General features: G+C 40.9%; 1 protein-coding gene across 1 annotated transcript in view; it reads left to right on the plus strand.

Annotated features, from left to right (window-relative positions):
• The first annotated feature begins 2255 nt into the window (after nucleotides 1–2255).
• grin2ca (glutamate receptor, ionotropic, N-methyl D-aspartate 2Ca) overlaps nucleotides 2256–19835 on the plus strand; it is a 125970-nt gene continuing 108390 nt past the window's right edge. The window contains exon 1 of the mRNA XM_033970925.2: nucleotides 2256–2333. The gene's annotated coding sequence lies outside the window, so the exon portion shown is untranslated. The remainder of the gene's footprint in view (nucleotides 2334–19835) is intronic.

The following is a 19835-nucleotide window of genomic DNA, read 5'->3' on the forward strand; positions in this document are numbered from 1 at the left end:
AACTAAACCAAGACTAAATCAGACCCAGTGTGCCAAATCCAGAACTAAACCTGACTTAAATGAGTTGTCATGTAGGGCATCAGAGAGGATTCTGTATCCCAACCAGGAGTTAACCAGGTCTTTTTAGGAATCAGATCCAAAAACTAGGACTAAACCAGCCTCCAAGACCAAACTAGGACTAAACCAGACTGAAAAACACCCAATACAGAACTAAACTAGGATTAAACTAGGATTTCACCAGGATTTAACTAGGGTCAAGTTATCAAAATGACTAAACCGTGACTAAACATGTTCAAACCAGCCTCCAAGACCAAACTAGGACTAAACCAGGACTAAACCAGGCTCAAAAAACACCTAATACAGAACTAAACCAGGACTTAACCAGGTCTAAAACGAGTCCTGAACATTTAGGACATCAGTATTCCTTCAGAGGCGGGAGAGATAGACCGGGACAGCGGACGCAGCGCGCGCCCCATCTCGGGAACATTTCAAGGGCGAACCTGTTGATGGGCTAAACGCACTATCCACAGACTCTGGCGAGCTCCAACACCGGGATTTGAGAGATGCGTGCCCGCCTGGAGAGTTGCTCAGCCCGCTAGGGACCGGCTGAAAAGCAGGCAAAGCGCGGAGGAGGAAGAGGAGGAGAGAGGGATAAATCTGTAGCACATAATGATTAGGACGCATTGCCATCACACGAAGCGGACCAAGTGGGATTAACAGCGGATGGAGAGGGCTGATGGGACGGAGAGCGGATAACAGTAGGGAGAAAACAAGACTTTGAACGCTCCGCTGCGCTGTTTTGGTGTTGGGATGTCTATTTTTTGTTTGATTTGAATATTTTTGGACACGCGAGGGGTCACATTGAGTCGGGATAGGCGCAGATTGGATACGATGAAGAGGTTGCGCGCAAAATTGGAGAGGAAAGAGGAGAGAGGAGCGACCAAATACCAACACCAACACTACTGCCACTGCTGCTACTGCTCTTATTAACATGGATTTACTCCGCTAAGCGTTTTTTGGGGACAGTTCTACGAGTGAATTTTCGAGAGGAGAGTGCGTAAAACCAACGACGCGGTTCCTGGAGGTCAGCGCGCGCATACAGACACACACACACACACACACACACACACACACACACACACACACACATAGACGAAAAATACACACACGCACTTGACTTTGGGGGAAAGTTTACAGGATTCAGGTGGATGGAGTTTAAGTTTGAGCAGGGAAACAGCAGGGATTTGAGTTTTTATGTGGAGGAAAATGAAAATTCGTAAGATAGGTCGTGTTTGGCACGATCAGAAATAAAAGATTGGAGCCTTAAAATCTAAAATGGGTCAGTATTGTAGCAGTTAATGGGTGAATTTATATCAAAATGGATAAAAATGTGTTGAAACAGTTTGAGCAGCAAAACTCTCAAAGATATATATGTATTTTTTTGTTTGTTTTTCCACATAATCAGGCCTATAATACTATAATACGCAGCCTATTACTCAGCCAATCAGCTTGTTATATTAATTAAAATAACCTGGTACTGCTCATTATAGATCACTTTGCTTGTGGGACACTTTAATAATCAATATTTGCTTGGAGTTTATGTTTAGCCTGACCCGTAGACTTTGGCAAATGTAGATTGTGTAGGTTGAAAAAGGATAGTGTATGGGACCCCCTTGAAAAAGAATATGGTTTAATTCAAGGGGCTCAAATAAATAAATGATTGAATAAATAAATAAATAAATAAATAAATAAATGTAAAAATATAAATAAATAAATACAAATAAATAAATAAATATCAGACTTCCCTTGTGGATAAAATAATTTGAAAACACTGCAGCCAAATCGCATGTTTTTTACTTAAACCTCTGGATTCTTTCAAGGCTACAAAGAGGACACTGGGCTGATTTGTGTCTACATCTCAACCCTTTCTCTACCCATCAATCACACTGTCCATGTCTCCTCATCTCCTCTCCTCTCCTCCCTCCTTCCTTCCCCCTTTTCCAATCCCCCTTTTTTGTAAGCAGAGAGAGAGAGAGAGGAGAGAGAGAGGATGTGACCTTCTACCAAGTGTTGAAACGATGCATCGGTAACAGCGGGTCTATCTACGCCTCTCGGATCGGACTCAAACAAGTGAATCGCGGGGAAGGAGGGAGCGGGACGGAGGAGAAGACTACGCAGAAAGAGAGACAGAAGAGAGGAGAGGAGGAGGAGATAGAGAGAGGAGAGAAGAGGAGGAGGAGGAGGACATTGTGACAGTGAAATTGGCGAAAGGAGAGGACCAGAGGAGGGATGACAGTGGACAGAACACGGCTACATGTGGATTGCTTTAAAAGGTAGGGCATCTGACTTAAAAATGTCTAACTTTATATTTGTAATGATCCTTTTGAAGCATTTTTTACACTTTTAAGGCCTATAAACTGTCCGATACTTAAAGCTTCACTCTGTAACTTCTCTGGACAAGGCTTGGTCTGACACCTGGTTGTCTCCATGGAGATGTTATGGATTGTCCTGGGATATTTCACTATATTTCCATGGAGATAAGCGGGTGACGCCTCTACGCAAAGTTACAGGTCAGATCTGTGGAGAGGCGACCCCACTCACAGTAAGAATGCATGTTTCTGACAAATGTTTTTAGCAGGAAAAACCTCTGGTGTTAAATCAATACATGGTAGATATGTTTAATGCCATACTGTGGAGCATTCCTGGCAAAAATATAACATCTCCATGGACACGCAGGTGGAAAACTCTCCACCAGAACGCATAGTGATGGTGGTTCTTATTGGATAAATTGAAATAATGTACACATTCAAAAAAATATATAATCAGAGGGTGTAAGGACTCCCCCTACTGGCTGTGAGGAGGAGAAGCAGTTTAAATTAGGCTAAAAACAATAGCAGCAAGTGTTGAAGATAAGGGAATTTGTAATGATTTGAACACTGAAGGTGAATGGACTTTAAAAACATGGAGGAGCACCTTTGGATTACCCCTACATGGCATCTATTTTGAGATAACAAGACGGAAATATAAAACAAACAAAAAACATAAGATTCTTCCATGGTTTGGATTTAGATCAATATGACGTGTATAAAGATGGATGCCACACTTTTATGGGGGTTATTAACTGGTAACACATAACGTATTTAGATCACCATGTTACGTTGTGTGTTTGCTCACTACCGCCTTCAAAGTGCTACTGCTACACATCACATCAGGTTTGTGAAGTTGTAATATAATGTTTTGTCTCATGCTTTTGTATATTTATGGAGAATTGTCATGTGGGAGTGTGGATGATGTAGGCTTGTGGGTTGAACTTTGGGTTGGCATAAGAAGGGTTTGAACAGGACCTGGGAGAGATCACTAAATTACTCAAACATGCATGGATGACATCTAAAACCTCATCAGGCATGTTTTTGATGAGGGAACAATGTTTATAACATGATAACAAGCTCCAAAAAGCTGATTTTCTTTAATTTTTTTTTTTTTTTGCATAAATCCACTCTTTAAAATGCAAAAGATGTGGTTAATTCTTGGTATTTCTCTAGTTGATGTTTTCATTTTTGAGCTGAATGCGTAAAGTTGAAAACCTACACGTTTCTTACATTGATCAGAGATTGTATGCTGTTCACGGCGCCCTCTGCTGTTCTATACTTTAGTGCAGTTTGTTACGGTGCCCATGTTATAAATGAAGCAATTAAAGGCCCTGTACCTGATTTTTCTTTCCATGTGTTTATGCAAATGTGTCCTGCCCCAGTACAGATGTTGTATAAGCAGCTCTAAAATAAGTCTGCTGTGTGCTGTGTGCAGGTAACTATAAAGTACTTTATTGTCAAAGAATTAGAGGGTGCACGGTTAGCATGCTAGTTGTTGTAATTGTCGTTAGCGTGTCGACAAACTCCGGTCTCTGGTCTCTGAAAGCTGTGAAGAGCACGTATAAACTCATCGTGGTGAATGCATAAGGTAAGGGAGGACTTCGGACCCCTGCAAAGCGTAAAATGAACTAACTCTGTTTTTCACGTTTGAACGACAGAAAAAAACAGGTACGTTACCGTAAATCGCCTTATAATGTTGTTTCCCCATCAAAAAACATACCTGGAATCTTAATGGTAACACTTTATAGTTACTACATTTACGTAACTACATTATAATCGCCATGCTTCATTTTTAAGCGTTTGACTATCTCTCCAGCAGAGGGCGCAGGAACTATTCACTGATGTCGCAATTCACTGACATGTAGAGTGACTTCCTTTCATAGAGCACCAATTGTCAGTAGAGTTATTAAAATTTTGGAATATCAGATACTAATCGATACTAAAGCTAGTATCGAAACTAGATACTCATTTGAGCAGGAATCAATACTAAAAAAGTCACATTTACAGGACGGAAATTAAAAGCCTTAGATCTTGAGCTGTATCAGAGCAAGTATAAGCGCACATAAACTGTATATATAAATGGACATAGCTAACCTGCTAGCTGCCACGTTCCAAATAGGGAGTGATCATGGGCTCGCTTCTTGCTCCATTGACTCTGGCTCCAATTCACTTTATGCTGGAAAACCGTTGCCCCTCTCTCTGTAACTGCTGCAGTGAGCCTCGTCATCTCGGTCTTAAAATGTTCGTATTAACCCGCCCTAAATGATCCTGGTATTTTTATTTTGCTATTGTGTCCGTAACTCAAGATGTTAACATTAATAACAAATCACACGTCTTCTTTCCCTGAGGTCGCTCTTGGTATTGTTAGCAACAGGTTTGATTGACAGCGTTGCTAAGTGCCCACACCCTGCTAAACCTGCAGTGTGGGCAGAAAGGGGCGTTACCTTCAGCAGCCTCTCTCCGGATTGGCTCTTTGGTTGCTATGATACTTGTCAGGCTCCAAATAAGTCCCTATAACCGCTAGCATCGATAAGCTTCATCTGACTAGAGCTGAACGCTATGGGTGACGTCACACTCACTTAGTCCACTTCTTTTTACAGTCTATAACAGGGATGTCGAACACATTTTCACCAAGGGCCACATCAGCAAAATGGCTACTCTCAAAGGGCCAGATGTAAAATAAATCTAAGTACTTTTTTTAACTTGTTAATTAACTATTTCTGTATTTTATTACTCATTAAAGTTACAAATATTGCATCTGTATTTGCCTAGATGTAAAAATATGGCTGTGTAACTGCGTATCTCCTGATAAAATGACATTTTAAGACCGTCATACCTTTAATTTACCCTGTTCAGGGCCACATAAAATGATAAGGAGGGCCACATTTTGCCCGCGGGCCTTGAGTTTGACACATGTGGTCTATAATAAGGACGGATGGAACCTACCTGGACGACTGAGGGATTACACAGACCTAAGACTGCATGGTAATATAAAATAAAGTACTACGGCAATGCTAAAAATTACTTCTATTGTTTAAACAAAGTGGTATCGAAATCAGTATCAGTCTCAAGTCAATTCCTTAGTATCAAAATCGTTTAAAATCTTAGTATTGTGACTGCACTGACTAACTGTAGCTCCAATACTTTACCTTTTCCCAGCTTTAAAAATGAAATACCAAACCGTTTCAGACTGGACTCTTCCTGCTTTATCCTGCACAAACTCCCCATTTATCAAATCCAACAAATTACAAAACAAGAACACTTCGTTAACACATTTTACCGTGGCATTCTCATCGCCAATCGCAGCGTTTATCCAGACTTGAAACATGAAATTCTTCGGAGGCACTTTGAGCACCAAAAGTATAGATTTGTGGCTTTGTGAGAAAATCTATTTTTTAGAGTGCGCACTTTTGTTCGTCTCAGTTTGAGGATTGATTGTTGCCGTGACAGACAGTTTTATTGACCAAAGCTAAATGACAAGATTTAAAGGAGCTGTTTAAAGCTCTATTCGGGGATTTTTAGCCAATAACACTCAGATGGTTGCATGCTATTTCTGCATTAGTTCTTTTTAATTGTCTTTTTTTTTTTTTTTTTTACGAGAATAAACCACTTACTCTAAATTATTTTTTTGTTTTGTGTGTAATGTTGCTTTTACTCTTGAGTTGAAGGTCGCATATAACACAAAATGGATTCTGAGTCTGGATGTTTGAGTAACCCTTTATTATTAATCTGTATATATCTCCAAATGCTCTGTTCCACCTTGTGATGTCATAAAGTGGTAGTTTTCAAGTTAACAGCTACATTTGAGTTTTTGTTCTGTGGAAAATGGAAATTCGAGTGTTGAAATCATCCAAATGATTCTATTGAAGGTGTGTGGAGTTTAAAAACACGGTGGAGCACTTCCTGTATTACCGCGTGACATCACAAGGTGGAACAGAGTGTTTTCTGTTTGAGAGAAGAACTCAGCCTAAATATGCAGGGTTTGTGTGTAAAATGTGTCAATAAAACAAAACACAACTCCAGGTGTGTTTGTGACGAGGAAACTACGTTATAACAAGTCAGAAAATAGTGTAACATGGGCACGTTAATGTATTTTTACACATTTAGTTCGTGTCACTGTAGACCTGCATATTGAGACCATCTATAAGTGCTCACTGTTGTTGTGTTGTTGGGCAAGACACTTCAACTACCCTGCCTGTAATGCATGTGTGAAAACGGTAGAAAATGGATCGATTATTGGCCAGAGACCATTGGTGCAGAATGACAGACACTTCTCTATCACTCAGCCCCGGGGCAGATGTGGCCACAGACTCCCCACTACTACAAGTTCAAAGCATATACATTATTTTGCTAATTTTGTCAAGCTTGCACGGGGAAATATAAATCCAAGTTATTATTAGCAGTAAAAGTATTAGTATTAGTAGTAGTAGCAGCTTATATTTAGTATTATATGAAGTAAGTAGGGATGTGGATGATATTTGTTGGTGCTTTGACAGAGTAGTAGTAGTAACAGTAGTAGTATTAGCAGTAGTATTAGCATTAGGAGTATTAGTACAATTGCAGTCAGAGTGAAATGGTGGAGGATATTTTTTTATATTTGCTTGTTCTGGGACAGAGACTCAGTATCATTGTGAAATCTGCTCTTATCTCTGTGTTTTGTCCTTGTGCTGTTCCTGTCTCACTCTGGGACTGTGCTCTTTGTCTTCAAAATATATCAGAGTTTGTATACGGGGAAAAGAGGACTAAACCAGGACTAAACCAGGATGAAACAAGGACTAAACAAGGACTAAACAAGGACTAAACCAGGACTAAACAAGGACTAAACCAGGACTAAACCAGGACTAAACCAGGATGAAACAAGGACTAAACCAGGACTAAACAAGGACTAAACCAGGAATAAACAAGGACTAAACCAGGACTAAACCAAGACTAAACCAGGACTATACCAGGACTAAACAAGGACTAAACCAGGACTTAACCAGGACGAAACCAGGACGAAACAAGGACGAAACAAGGACTAAACAAGGACTAAACCAGGACTAAACCAGGACTAAACCAGGACTAAACAAGGACTGAACCAGGACTGAACAAGTACTAAACCAGGACTAAACAAGGACTAAACCAGGACGAAACCAGGATGAAACAAGGACTAAACCAGGACTAAACAAGAACTAAACAAGCACTAAACAAGGACTAAACAAGGACTAAACCAGGACTAAACCAGGACTAAACAAGGACTAAACCAGGACTAAACCAGGACTAAACCAGGACTAAACCTGGACTAAACCAGGACGAAACAAGGACTAAACAAGGACTAAACCAGGACTAAACCAGGACTGAACCAGGACTAAACCAGGACTAAACCAGGACTAAACCAGGACTAAACAAGGACTAAACCAGGACTAAACCAGGACTAAACCAGGACTAAACCAGGACTAAACAAGGACTGAATTAGGACTAAACCAGGACTAAACAAGGACTGAACCAGGACTAAACAAGGACTGAACCAGGACTGAACCAGGAATAAACCAGGACTAAACCAGGACTAAACCAGGACTAAACAAGGACTAAACAAGGACTAAACCGGGACTAAACCGGGACTAAACAGGGACTAAACCGGGACTAAACCGGGACTAAACAAGGACTAAACCAGGACTAAACAGGGACTAAACTGGGACTAAACAAGGACTAAACAAGGACTAAACCAGGACTAAACCAGAACTAAACCAGGGCTAAAGAAGGATTAAAAAAGGCCTTTGCCAGGGCTAAACCAGGACTAAGCAAGAACTTTGCCAAGGCTAAAAGTGGAAATAAACCATAAGACTAAACCAGGAATGAACCAGGAATGAATCAGAACAAATTATTATTATGTACATACTATTAACCCTGGGAGTGTACTACAACTCTCAAACTCTCAAACCTTACAAAATGGACACATTTATAATAATGACCTAACCTTCACAAGTCTTAATAAAACATGAAGAAGATCTGAATTCATAATGAACAAATGGTTTATTATAATTTAGGCTTATAACTACATTAAGCGGTTAGGAGTTAGTGTTGGTTTGTATAGTTTCAAGTAGTTACAAAGTCTTGAGACATTCATCACGCAACATATTTTAACATTTTTATAGCAAATTTCAATAACAGTAGTAAAAAAGTAGTTAGCTCTATAAATAGCTTAGCATTAGCTTCACTAAAACAACTGTCAGTCATCCATTAGACAGGTGCACGTTTGATCAATGGAGGGAACGGATCATAGACTGACGCTAATTGTGTGTTTGTTATTGGTGAAGAAACAAGGTTGAATGCAGAGTTTTGCAGTGACAGTACAGCTAACAACAACTAGCATGCCAACACAAACTTCCTGATTATTAGACGGTAAAGTGCTTTCTAATTAGATGCAGATGACAGAGGACACTTGTGACCTCAAGATGTTTATACAACAATGTACTGGGGCAATTTTGCTCATATAAATAAAATAAACAAATTAAGATGATATAGCGCCCCCCTTGTAATAGTCTGTGGTACTGCACTGTAGACAGAGGCAGTTGCTAAAATAAATAGTGTTTGTCAGAAGATGGACGTGGTCTTAAATTAACCTGTGACATGACGCAACACGACTCATAAATAAAGAGTCATCTCCGAGCGAGAACGAAGACATATGTTTAACACAACAAGAGCTAAATCAGACAAGGACTGGACCAGGATGAGGCCAGGACTGGACCAGGACTGAACCAGGACTAGGCCAGGACCGGACCAGGACTGAACTAGAATTGAACATGGACTGAGCCAGGACTGGACCAGGACTGGACCAGGACTGAACCAGGACTAAACCAGGACTGGACCAGGACTGAACATGGACTGAGCCTGGACTGGACCAGGACTGGACCAGGACTTGACCAAGACTTGACCAGGACTGGACCAGGACTGAACCAGGACTGAGCCAGGACTGAACCAGGACTGGACCAGGACTGAACTAGGCCTGGACCAGGACTGGACCAGGACTGGACCAGGACTGGACCAGGACTGAACTAGGACTGAACTAGAACTGAACCAGGACTAATCCAGGACTGTACCAGGATTAAACCAGGACTGGACCAGGATTGAACCAGGACAAAAGCACGACTAAAGTAAAACATATTAGCATGATCCTAAATTAGATTAGACCAGGTCTAAATCAAGACTAAACCAGCACTGAACTAGGGCTAAAGCAGGATTTATAAGCAGAACCCTAAATGAAGACCAAAGAGGCACCAGAGGCTGATCTAAGAGCAAACAGTCGAGGAACATGGAATAATTAAACCAGAACTAAACCAGGACTTAATCTGGACTAACCATGGACTAAAGCAACACCAAACTGGATTTAATCTGGTTCAAAGAGGACTAAACTGGACCTTAACCAGGACCGAGACTGGACCTTGTAGACCCCTGTTTGTCATTAGATATTGCAGTGAAAGGTCATGTGACAACCAATGGAGCGTATGATTGGTCAAATCAGATCCAGTCACAGTGATCCAGTGCGTTGTCCTTCACCTGTCTGGCTCCTGTCCAGTCTGTAATGGACGCATTGTAAAGCCATCCACCTGAACTGTAAACCTCATACTACATAAACCCTTATAAGGCAACGATTACTTTGATTTACAACGCCTTGATCTCTTTGTTTCATCTTATTTATTTAATCTTTTGGGTCAAGAATATGGGGCATGTTTTTATTTGTAATATAATTCAATTTACAGTGCAATGATCAATCCATCAGGGAGTAAGACAGTAAAACAAATGTTCTCACTATAGACTGTATATATAAATGGACATAGCTAACTTGCTAGCTGCCGTGTTCCAATAGGAAGTGAGCATGGGCGCACTTCCTCTGGCTCCAATTCACTTTACATTGAAAAAACTACATGATCCTGGTATTTTTATTTCGCTATTGTGTCCGTAAATCAAGATACGAGCATTAATAACAGACAAATAACACGCCCCCTTTCCCTGAGGTTGCTCCCGCTAGCGTTAGCAACAGGTTTAATCGACAGCGTTGCGAAGTACCTGCTCCGTGCTAAAACAGCGACCAGATTGGCTCTTTGGTTGCTATGATACTCACCGACAGAGTTCCAAATATGGAAATCGACTCCAAATTCGCCGATATAACCGCTAGCCTCGATGATCTTCATTTGGAGCCGAACGTTACGGGCGACGTCACACTCACTTAGTCCACTTCTTTATACAGTCTGTGGTTCTCAACATGCTCAGGTCTAGCGTTTACTGTTTATTTGTAATATTATCGCAAAATCAAATTACATTTTTTTCCCCAAAAAAATCCCCCATCCTGAGCTCATGGTGAGATTATCCACCTCTAATTTATTCCCCAATGAGATGAGTTTTCCAATAAGATGATATTTTCCCTTCATGCATTTTAGCTACTGATGATTCCAGGTTAATGATAAAACGAAAGATATCGATCCAGTGACGGGAGTGAAGCTGCTGGATGCTCGCCGGCGAAGGCTTAGCAATTTTTCCGCTGCTGTTCAACCTGCCTGTAGTGTCTGTTTGTGAGGGAAGAACCAATTTAGTTTTGAAGTTTGAAAATTCGTTAATTAAAAAGATAAGTGGAGAACATCACGTCTTACGAGGGTGAAGCAGAGCCTGAGGACTCGGAAGGCAGACTCCATCAATCTGGCTGAAGTCTCGGAGGTGGTTGGCAAGCTCCTCGGTGGCAAGGCTGGCACGGGTAGTATCTAAAGTATCCTGAGTATCTTAAATCTCTGGATGTTGTGGAGCTGTCTTGGCTGGGACAGGGACAGTACCTCTGAATTGGCAGATCAGGGCGGTGGTGCCTCTGTTTACAAAGGGGGATCGGAGGATGTCTTCACCAGGACATCAGGTCTAAACCAGGACTAAAGCAGAACTAGACCAGGACTTATAAACAAGACCCAACAAAGACCTGGAGGAGACTAAACCAGGACTAAACCAGGACTAAAGCAAGACTAAAGAAGGACATACAGCATAAACAAATCTGGACTAGCAAGCACTAAACCAGGACTAAAGTAGGACTAGACCAGGATTTATAAACAAGACCCAACAAGGACCTGGAGGAGACTAAACCAGGACTAAACCAGGACTAAAGCAAGACTAAAGAAGCACGTACAGTATGAACAAGACCCTAAATCTGGTCTAGCAAGCGCTAAGCCAGGTCTAAAGTAGGACTAGACCAGGATTTATAAGCAAGACCCAACAAAGACCTGGACGAAACTAAACCAGGACCAAACCAGAACCAGGACTAAACCAAGACTAAAAGATGGCTAAAACAGGACTAAACCAGGACCAAAGCAGCGCTAAACCAGGACTAAAACAGGACTAAACCAGGACTAAAACAGGACTGAAATAAGATTAAACCAGGACTAAACCAGGACTGAAGCAGGGCTAAATTATGGGCTAAAACAAGACTAAACCAGGACTGAACCAAGACTGAACCAAGATTAAAGCAAGACTAAAGAAGGACATACAGCATGAACAAGACCCTAAATCTGGACTAGTAAGCACTAAACCAGGACTAAAGTAGGACTAGACCAGGACTTATAAGCAAGACCCAACAAAGACCTGGATGAAAGTGAACCAGGACCAAACCAGGACTAAAGCAAGACTAAAGAAGGACGTACAGTATAAATAAGACCCCAAATCTGGACTAGCCAGGGGTCTTAGGTATTTAAAGGTCCTAAACCAGGACTATAGCCAGACTTATAAGCAGAACTCTAAATCAAGACCAAACAGACTGTGAAACATGGGAGGCTGAAGTAAAAGCTTTGGTGTTTCCCTCATGATGTTCATTCTAATTTTACTACTTGTCCTAACAATTGAGAAAAGAATGAGCAGTTTTCCAAAATATACTGATGTCTTTACAGTCCCAGAAAGTACCATTGGCGTTCTCTGAGCATTTGTGGCATATTTCATCAGATCACTCTTATTCAGTGTCAGATAAGTGGAAAATATGATGAGTTGGATTTTTTTCCCCAGTTTCATTCTCCAAAAGCTGCATCCAAACCCTCACTCCACACGTTTTCACCTTTCAATAGTTTATCATTTGCAATCAGTAGATGATTTATTAGTGAAACAAGGCTCTTTTTGTGTTTTTGTTTAATACACTTTGTCATTTTTGTGTGGTGAGAGAGTCAGAGGACAGATTAAAGATGATTGGGATCGTTAAAGGGGAGTAGCCCGAATCCTCAAACACATCGTTTAACGGCTTTTACTGATAACGATTCTAATGTAGATTTATTCTTAGTTGTAAAAACACTGGACATGATGCCAAGTTGTTTATGTTATAATTTAGTGCTTTGGTTCAAGACGATTAGATAAGAAAACAGAAAGAGCCTCACAAAAGTCTTTCATTTGCGTTGCCAGTTTCAATGACAAAAATCCAGTCAAAGAGCTCACATATAGATCTGGTTTGGTCCTTTTATGTCTTATTTTATAATTACATACCACGTAATTAGTGTTTTCATTCTCAAGATTATTATCCAATCAGAGAGAAGAATGAGCCTCACATGAGTCTTGAATAAAACTTGTTAAGCCTAAAAAAAACCTCTTTATAATGTGTGTCTCAATACTGTACTAATGACTCTTTATTATTGCTTGTTTGTCCCAGTTGCTAAACAAAAAACTGATATAAATGACAGTAAAGACAGACAAATGTACTGTGAAAGTAGTTGTATCATCAAACCTTTTAACTTAAAGGGTCCATATTACTCTGATCTTTGTTATAATGTTGTTTCCTCATCACAAACATACTTGGAGTTGTGTTGGAGTTATGTGGGACAGAGCATTTTGATTTAAAATAATCACAACAACTCATATTTTCTATGGCTGCAGGATGAATAACAAAATAGAACTGAAAACACAGTTTGAATGAACACAATCAGAAAGTCTCAAAGGTTGCAGCTTTTGAAGTACCAACATTTCTCTCACAAACAACAAATTGTCCTGTTTTTTTCTGCATAAAAACTGCTCACGATGTAGTTTAGATCTTTACAAACATGATCTGAAGTGTGATTCATGTACTAAGACTAGAGTTGTATTAAATGACTACCGTATTAGACTGGACCAGGACTAAACCAGGACTGGACCAGGACTTAACAAGGACTAAACCAGGACTGAACCAGGACTGAACCAGGACTTAACGAGGACTAAACCAGGACTGAACTAGGACTGAACCAGGACTAAAACATTACAGAAGCAGGACTAAACCAGGACTAGTTCCATCACTTGACTACTGTATTGGACTGAACCAGGACTGAACCAGGACTGAACCAGGACTCAACCAGGATTGAACCAGGACTAAACCAGGACTAAACCTGGATTAAACAAGGACTAAACCAGGACTAACCCTGGATTAAACAAGGACTAAACAAGGACTAAACCAGGATTAAACCAGGAATAAACCAGGACTAAACCTGGATTAAACAAGGACTAAACCAGGACTGAACCAGGGCTGAGCCTGGACCAAAACTGTACTGAAGCAGAATTGAAGCAGAACTGAACCAGGACTGAACTAGGATTAAAACATTACAGAAGCAGGACTAAACCAGGACTAAACCAGGACTAAACCAGGACTAAACCAGGACTAAACCAGGACTAGTTGCATTAGTTGGCTACTCTGTATTAGTTTGTTAATTCATATTTTATTCTTTTTGCCAACTCTTCTGGACTCATTTAAAATGTGAACTTTGAGCAGAATCCGATTATTAAAACATAAATCACAAATCTAATCTAATGGCAGTTAGATATTTTTAACCCAAATTGTTGAGTCCTAATATTTTCTGAGTCACTTTAGCTCTCATCGTTTTACACGGCGCCAGTAACTTGTCCCTTTGACGTCATGGATGGTGCAGTTCAATAATTCTTTTCAGATGGAAAAATGTCAATTTCTATTTGAAAAGCGCGTCTATGGAGCGGCTACGTTTCCTCACATTTTGGATATGTGTGTGTGTGTGTGTGTGTGTGTGTGTAAGCAGGAGGAATGAGGTTTTGCCACTGGAAAAATGACTCTATCCCGGCTCTGGAGATTGTACAGACCACAGTGTGTACACGGCCATTTATACTGCACAAACAGGAGGGTAAAACCAGGACTGAACCAGGGCTAAACCAGGTCTAAACAAGGACTGAACCAGGACTGAACCAGGACTGAACCAGTGCTAAAACCAGGACTAAACCAGGTCTAAACAACAACTAAATCAGGACTAAACCGTGACCAAAATGGGACTAAAATAGGGCTAAACCAGGACTGAACCAGGACTAAAACAGGACTGAAACAAGATTAAACCAGGACTAAACCAGGGCTAAATGAGGGCTGAAAAAGAACTGAGCAAGGCTAAAACATAGCTAAACTAGGGCTAAAACAGGACTAAACCAGGATTAAACCAGGACTAAAACAGGACTGAAGTAAGATTAAACCAGGACTAAACCAGGGTTTAATGGGAGCTAAAACAGGACTAAACCAAGGCTAAAACATGGCTAAACCAGGACTAAACCAGGACTAAACCAAGGCTAAAACATGGCTAAACCAGAGCTAAACCAGGACTAAACCAGGACTGAACCAGGACTAAGCCAAGGCTAAAAGACAGCTAAACCAGAGCTAAAACAGGACTAAGGCTGGACTGAACAGGACTAAAACAGGACTAAAACAGGACTGAACCAAGACTGAACCAGGATTAAATCAGGATTAAACCAGGGCTAAACTGGAACTAAACTGGGACTGAGCCATGACTAGACTAAGACCGGGACTAATCCAGGAATAAACTGGGTCTAAACTTCCACCACAGTTTGTATTGATCACAAAGCAGAAGTAGCCCTGGTGCACTGTTGGCATAACGACCAAGATTTTCTAAAACTTCATGACCTTTTATTGTTTGTTTCTTACTGTTTGTGATTTGTTGACAGTTTTTGTTGGTGTGTGTCCTGAACGCAGCACAACGACCTCTGTCCAGCGCCTCTGGCTTTAGCAGCTTCCACAAACACTTACAGCCAATCTGTTTAATCAAATGTTAAAGACCCCAGTGACCATGATGGCCTGTATCTCACAGAGAGAAGGAGAGAGGGAGAGAGGGACAGGGGGAGAGAGGGAGAGAAACAGGGAGGGGAAGAGAGATAGATGGAGGGTAGGAAGGCAGGAAGGGAGAGAGGAGGGGAGAAAGAGAAAGAGAGAGATGTTGAGGGGAATTTAGAGATAGATCAGAAAGAGAGAGAGAGAAAGAGAGGGAGAGAAAGCTGTAGAGATAGAGAGACAGAGATAGAAAGAGGGAGGGCAAGGCTGAAAGACAGAGAGGGCGGAAGACAGAGAATTGGAGCATAGGAAGGAAGGAAGGAAGGAAGAGGGAGAAGATGAGAGGAAGAGAGGGACATAGAGAGAGAGAGACAGAGGGGGTTCAGAGAGAGATAGATCAGAAATAGAGAGAGAAAGATAGAGAGAAAGAAGGAGGGCAAGGCTGAAAGATAGAGAGGGAGGAAGACAGAGAAGGGCAGCGAAGGAAGGAAGGAAGGAAGGAAGGAGGAAGGAGAAGACAAGAGAAAGAGAGGGACAGAGAGAGGGGAGGTTTAGAGAGAGAGAGAGAGATCAGAAAGAGAGAGAGGGAGTGAAAGATAGAGATAGGCAGAGGGAGTGCAAGGCTGAAAGATAGAGGGGGAGGGTGACAGAGAAGAGGAGAATAGGAAGGAAGGGAGAGAAGATGAGAGAGAGAGAGAGAGATCAGAAAGAGAGAGAGAGAAACACAGAGAGGGAGAGAAAGATAGAGATAGAAAGAGGGAGGGCAAGGCTGAAAGATAGAAATAGATGGAGCCAGAGAAGAGGAGCATAGCAAGGAAGGAAAGCAGAAGGGAAGGAAGAGGGAGAAGACGAGAGGGAGAGAGGGACATAAAGTGAGAGAGAGAAATAGAGAAAGAGAAAGGGTGGGGCAAGGAGATAAGGAAACAGAGACAAATTAGAAAGAGAGAAAGAGAGAGAGCGAAAGACAGAGATGAAAAAAGGGAGGGGAAGGCTGAAAGAGGGAGAGAGAGGAGAGAGAGAAAGAGGGCAGAAAGAGATAGAGGTCCAGAGATACAGGGAAAGAGAGAGGGAATTAGAAATACAAAAAAGAGAGAGGGATAGAGGGAGGGAATTAGGGAAAGAGTGGAAGAGAAGGAGAGCGAAGGGGGGTGGTGTGGAACAAAAAGGGAGATAGAGAGTTAGAGAGGGAAGAGAGGGAATGAAGAAGAGAGAGAGAGGAGAGAGAGGAGAGAAAGAGAGTGGATAGGAACGACAAGGACACAGAAATAAATCAGTGTTACAGTTTAAGCTTTCAAATGACTTTATGTGGATACATATTCAAGAGGGTCTTGTGAGACTAAGGAGAAAAAAGTGTGAGACACAGAGAGAGGGCGAGAACTAAAGGGAGTGAGATGAGAGGAGAGGAGGAAAAGAGGAACAAGAAAGAAAGAAAGGAGGAAACAGGGAGACAGAGAGAGGAGAGCGACAACAAAAAGAGAGAAAGACACAGATAACAGAATGAAAGAGGAGTATTGCTCAAATGTGAACTGACTGTTAAAGTTACCTCAAAACCACAGAATTTGCACTTTGTATTCTTGTCTGAAAGACTTAAGGACTACACAAGATTTATTTTTAAAACAACCTATTTTTATTATCTATCAATGTATCGTTTTAAATGTATTTCTTGTATTTCTTGGCACAGTCCAGAAGCTTTGACGTTAGTGTGAAGTGGCTGCAGTCATGAGGATGACGTCGGGTGAATCCAGGTTTTGGTGACGTTTAGGCTCACACTGCTCTGTCACTTCACTAAAATAGCTCCTGTATTACAAACTGCTAAATGCATGGCCCTATTAACAAGTGAATGTGGACTAAACCAGGACTAGGTCTAATCCGGGACTAAATTAGGTCTAAACAAAGACTAACCCCCAGGGCAAAAACAGGTATAACCCAGACTAAACTAGGACTAAACTAAGAACTAAGGTCTAACTAAGAACTAAATCAGGTCTAACGCTGGACTGAACCAAGTAAAACCCAGGATTAAACCAGGTCTAATCCAGGACTAACTCAAGTCAAACCCCAGGGTTAAAACCAAGACTAAAAACTAAGACCAAGACTAAAATAGGACTAAACCAGGTGTAACCAAGAACAAAATCAGATCTAACTCTGGACTAAACCAGGTCTAAGCAACGATTAAACCCCAAGACTAAAACAGGTATAACCCAGGCCCAAACCAGCTTTAAACCAGGTCTAACCAAGGACTAAGTCAGGTCTAACTCAGGATTTAACCAAGTATAACCCAGGATTAAACCAAGCGTAATCCAGGACTAAATCAGGTCTAACCCCAGGGCTAAAACGGGCATATCGCAAGACTAAACCAGGTCTAACTAGTGATTAACCAGGTGTAACCAAGAACTAAATCAGATCTAACTCAGGACTGAACCAGGTCTAACCAATGACAAAACCTTGAGAATAAAAAAACAGGTATAACCCAGGACTAAATCAAGACTAAATCAGGTCTAACCAAGGACTAAACCAGGTCTAACCCACATCTAAAGCATCACATTAACCACTGAAAACTAGGAAGACATATACAATGTGTGATCAATGTCATGTCATACTGTGGAACATCCCAGGTAAAGCAAAAAGATCACCATGGTGATTTTCCTGTCTAATTAATTTCAAACTGTTTGCAGAGGTTCAAAGTTATTCATCACTTCAAAGCATCCTAATTAACTACCATGATGAGTTTATAAGCGTTTTCCACAACTTTCAGACACCAGAGCAGAGTTTTGCCATCACTGCAAAGCTAATAAAAAACTAACATGCTAAAAGTGCACTTCCTGATCCTTGCACGTTAAAACACTTACACATAATCAGATGCAGACTCTACACAACGGTCTCATTTTGAGCCTGAGAGCTGCTTACACAATATACGTGTTCTTGGGCAGTTTCAGCGATAGGGCTAAGTGTGCAGCCTCTTTCACTGCTCTGATTCCACTCAGGCCCGACATAAACATGAGGGATGGTTCTGTCTCTGCAGGAGCCTGTCTTCGGCTGAACAAGATCAATACATCATCTGCGGAGCTCACACGGGGAGAGGGGACACGCTGAGGGCCTTATGCACGCTTTACATGTTTGAGATGCAATGGGAATAAGGCCTCGTCTCGCTGCACAAATTGGAAGAACTTTCTAGATTTGCTAATCAGATTCTGACTTGTTTAGATAAGGATTAGATCTAGATTGCATAGAATATTTGACTTTTACGGCTCTGTTTATCAGTTTAATTTCCTCGAGTCATGCACAAAGCCTTAGCTAAACAACGCTAAATGCTCACGGTGTTTACATGCACAGGAACACCGGGGAACTGGTCTAGAACTATTTAAACTGATTTATCAATGCGCATGTAAACGAAGTACAAGTAATAAAGAACTGTGCGTTAGTAGAATTTTTAGTTATCTATATTTTACTTTACTAACAGTGTATACTTTTAACTTTCACTTCACTACATTTGAGATTAGATATCAGTACTCTCTACTCCACTACATTTTTTAACAGGACTGAGTAGTAAGTAAATGTATTTTTTATTACTGTTTGAGACATGCGGAAAAGTCTGAGGAGTTTATTTATAACACATTTGTAGTTTGAGAAAATAAAAACAGTTAGGAAAAAAAACAAAACATTCAACTGTTTCTGTTGAGCAAAAATTAGTATAAAAATCAGCACTTCTACTTTTTACTCTTTAAGTACATTTTCAAACAGGTACTTTAATACTTTTATATACTTTTATATACACTTTATATGATACTTTTACTTGAGTATTTTTTTGCTCCGGTATCAGTACTTTTACTTAAGTAACACAGATGAGTACTTCTTCCACTGCTTCCAGTACTTTTAATGCTGATGCTAAATTCCTAGACATAGCCCCCTGTTTGGACCCTGTTTTGGTTCTTTGACCTGTTTGTAGACTGGAACAAGACTTGAATGTTTTTGTTTAGCACACTCTGAGTTCTCTGTTCATGTAAACATAATGACCGGGTTAAAGTGAAACTAAATTCACTTTTTTTGCTCCTCATCTTCTGTCCCTAGTCATTTTTTTCTGGCAACTTTAGCGCAAACTAGGAAAAGTTGCAGCTTTCTGGTCAAAAATGTCAAAATCTGTCAAAGTGTGTGCTGCCTCCAGTACCCTCTGCAATTTCAAGTAGTTGGTGATATCACGTATGACTGCTCCAATTACAGCCAGGTGTTTCTGATTACAAACACCTGGCTGCAGGGGCGGAGTTTGAAGCGTGGATACCTGTTAGACTAATCACACTGCTCCTTATACTGCGAGACCCCACCCCTTTAGCAGCTGTATTTGAAATGTGGTTGTGGGCGGAGTTTGGGTGTTTATTCCCACTTTAATCCTGTGTTTGTCTGGTCATTTTGAACAATAGAACGGAACTTATTTGTAT

The sequence above is a fragment of the Periophthalmus magnuspinnatus genome, chromosome 8 (assembly GCF_009829125.3).
Source record: "Periophthalmus magnuspinnatus isolate fPerMag1 chromosome 8, fPerMag1.2.pri, whole genome shotgun sequence".
Classification (NCBI taxonomy): Eukaryota; Metazoa; Chordata; class Actinopteri; order Gobiiformes; family Gobiidae; genus Periophthalmus; species Periophthalmus magnuspinnatus.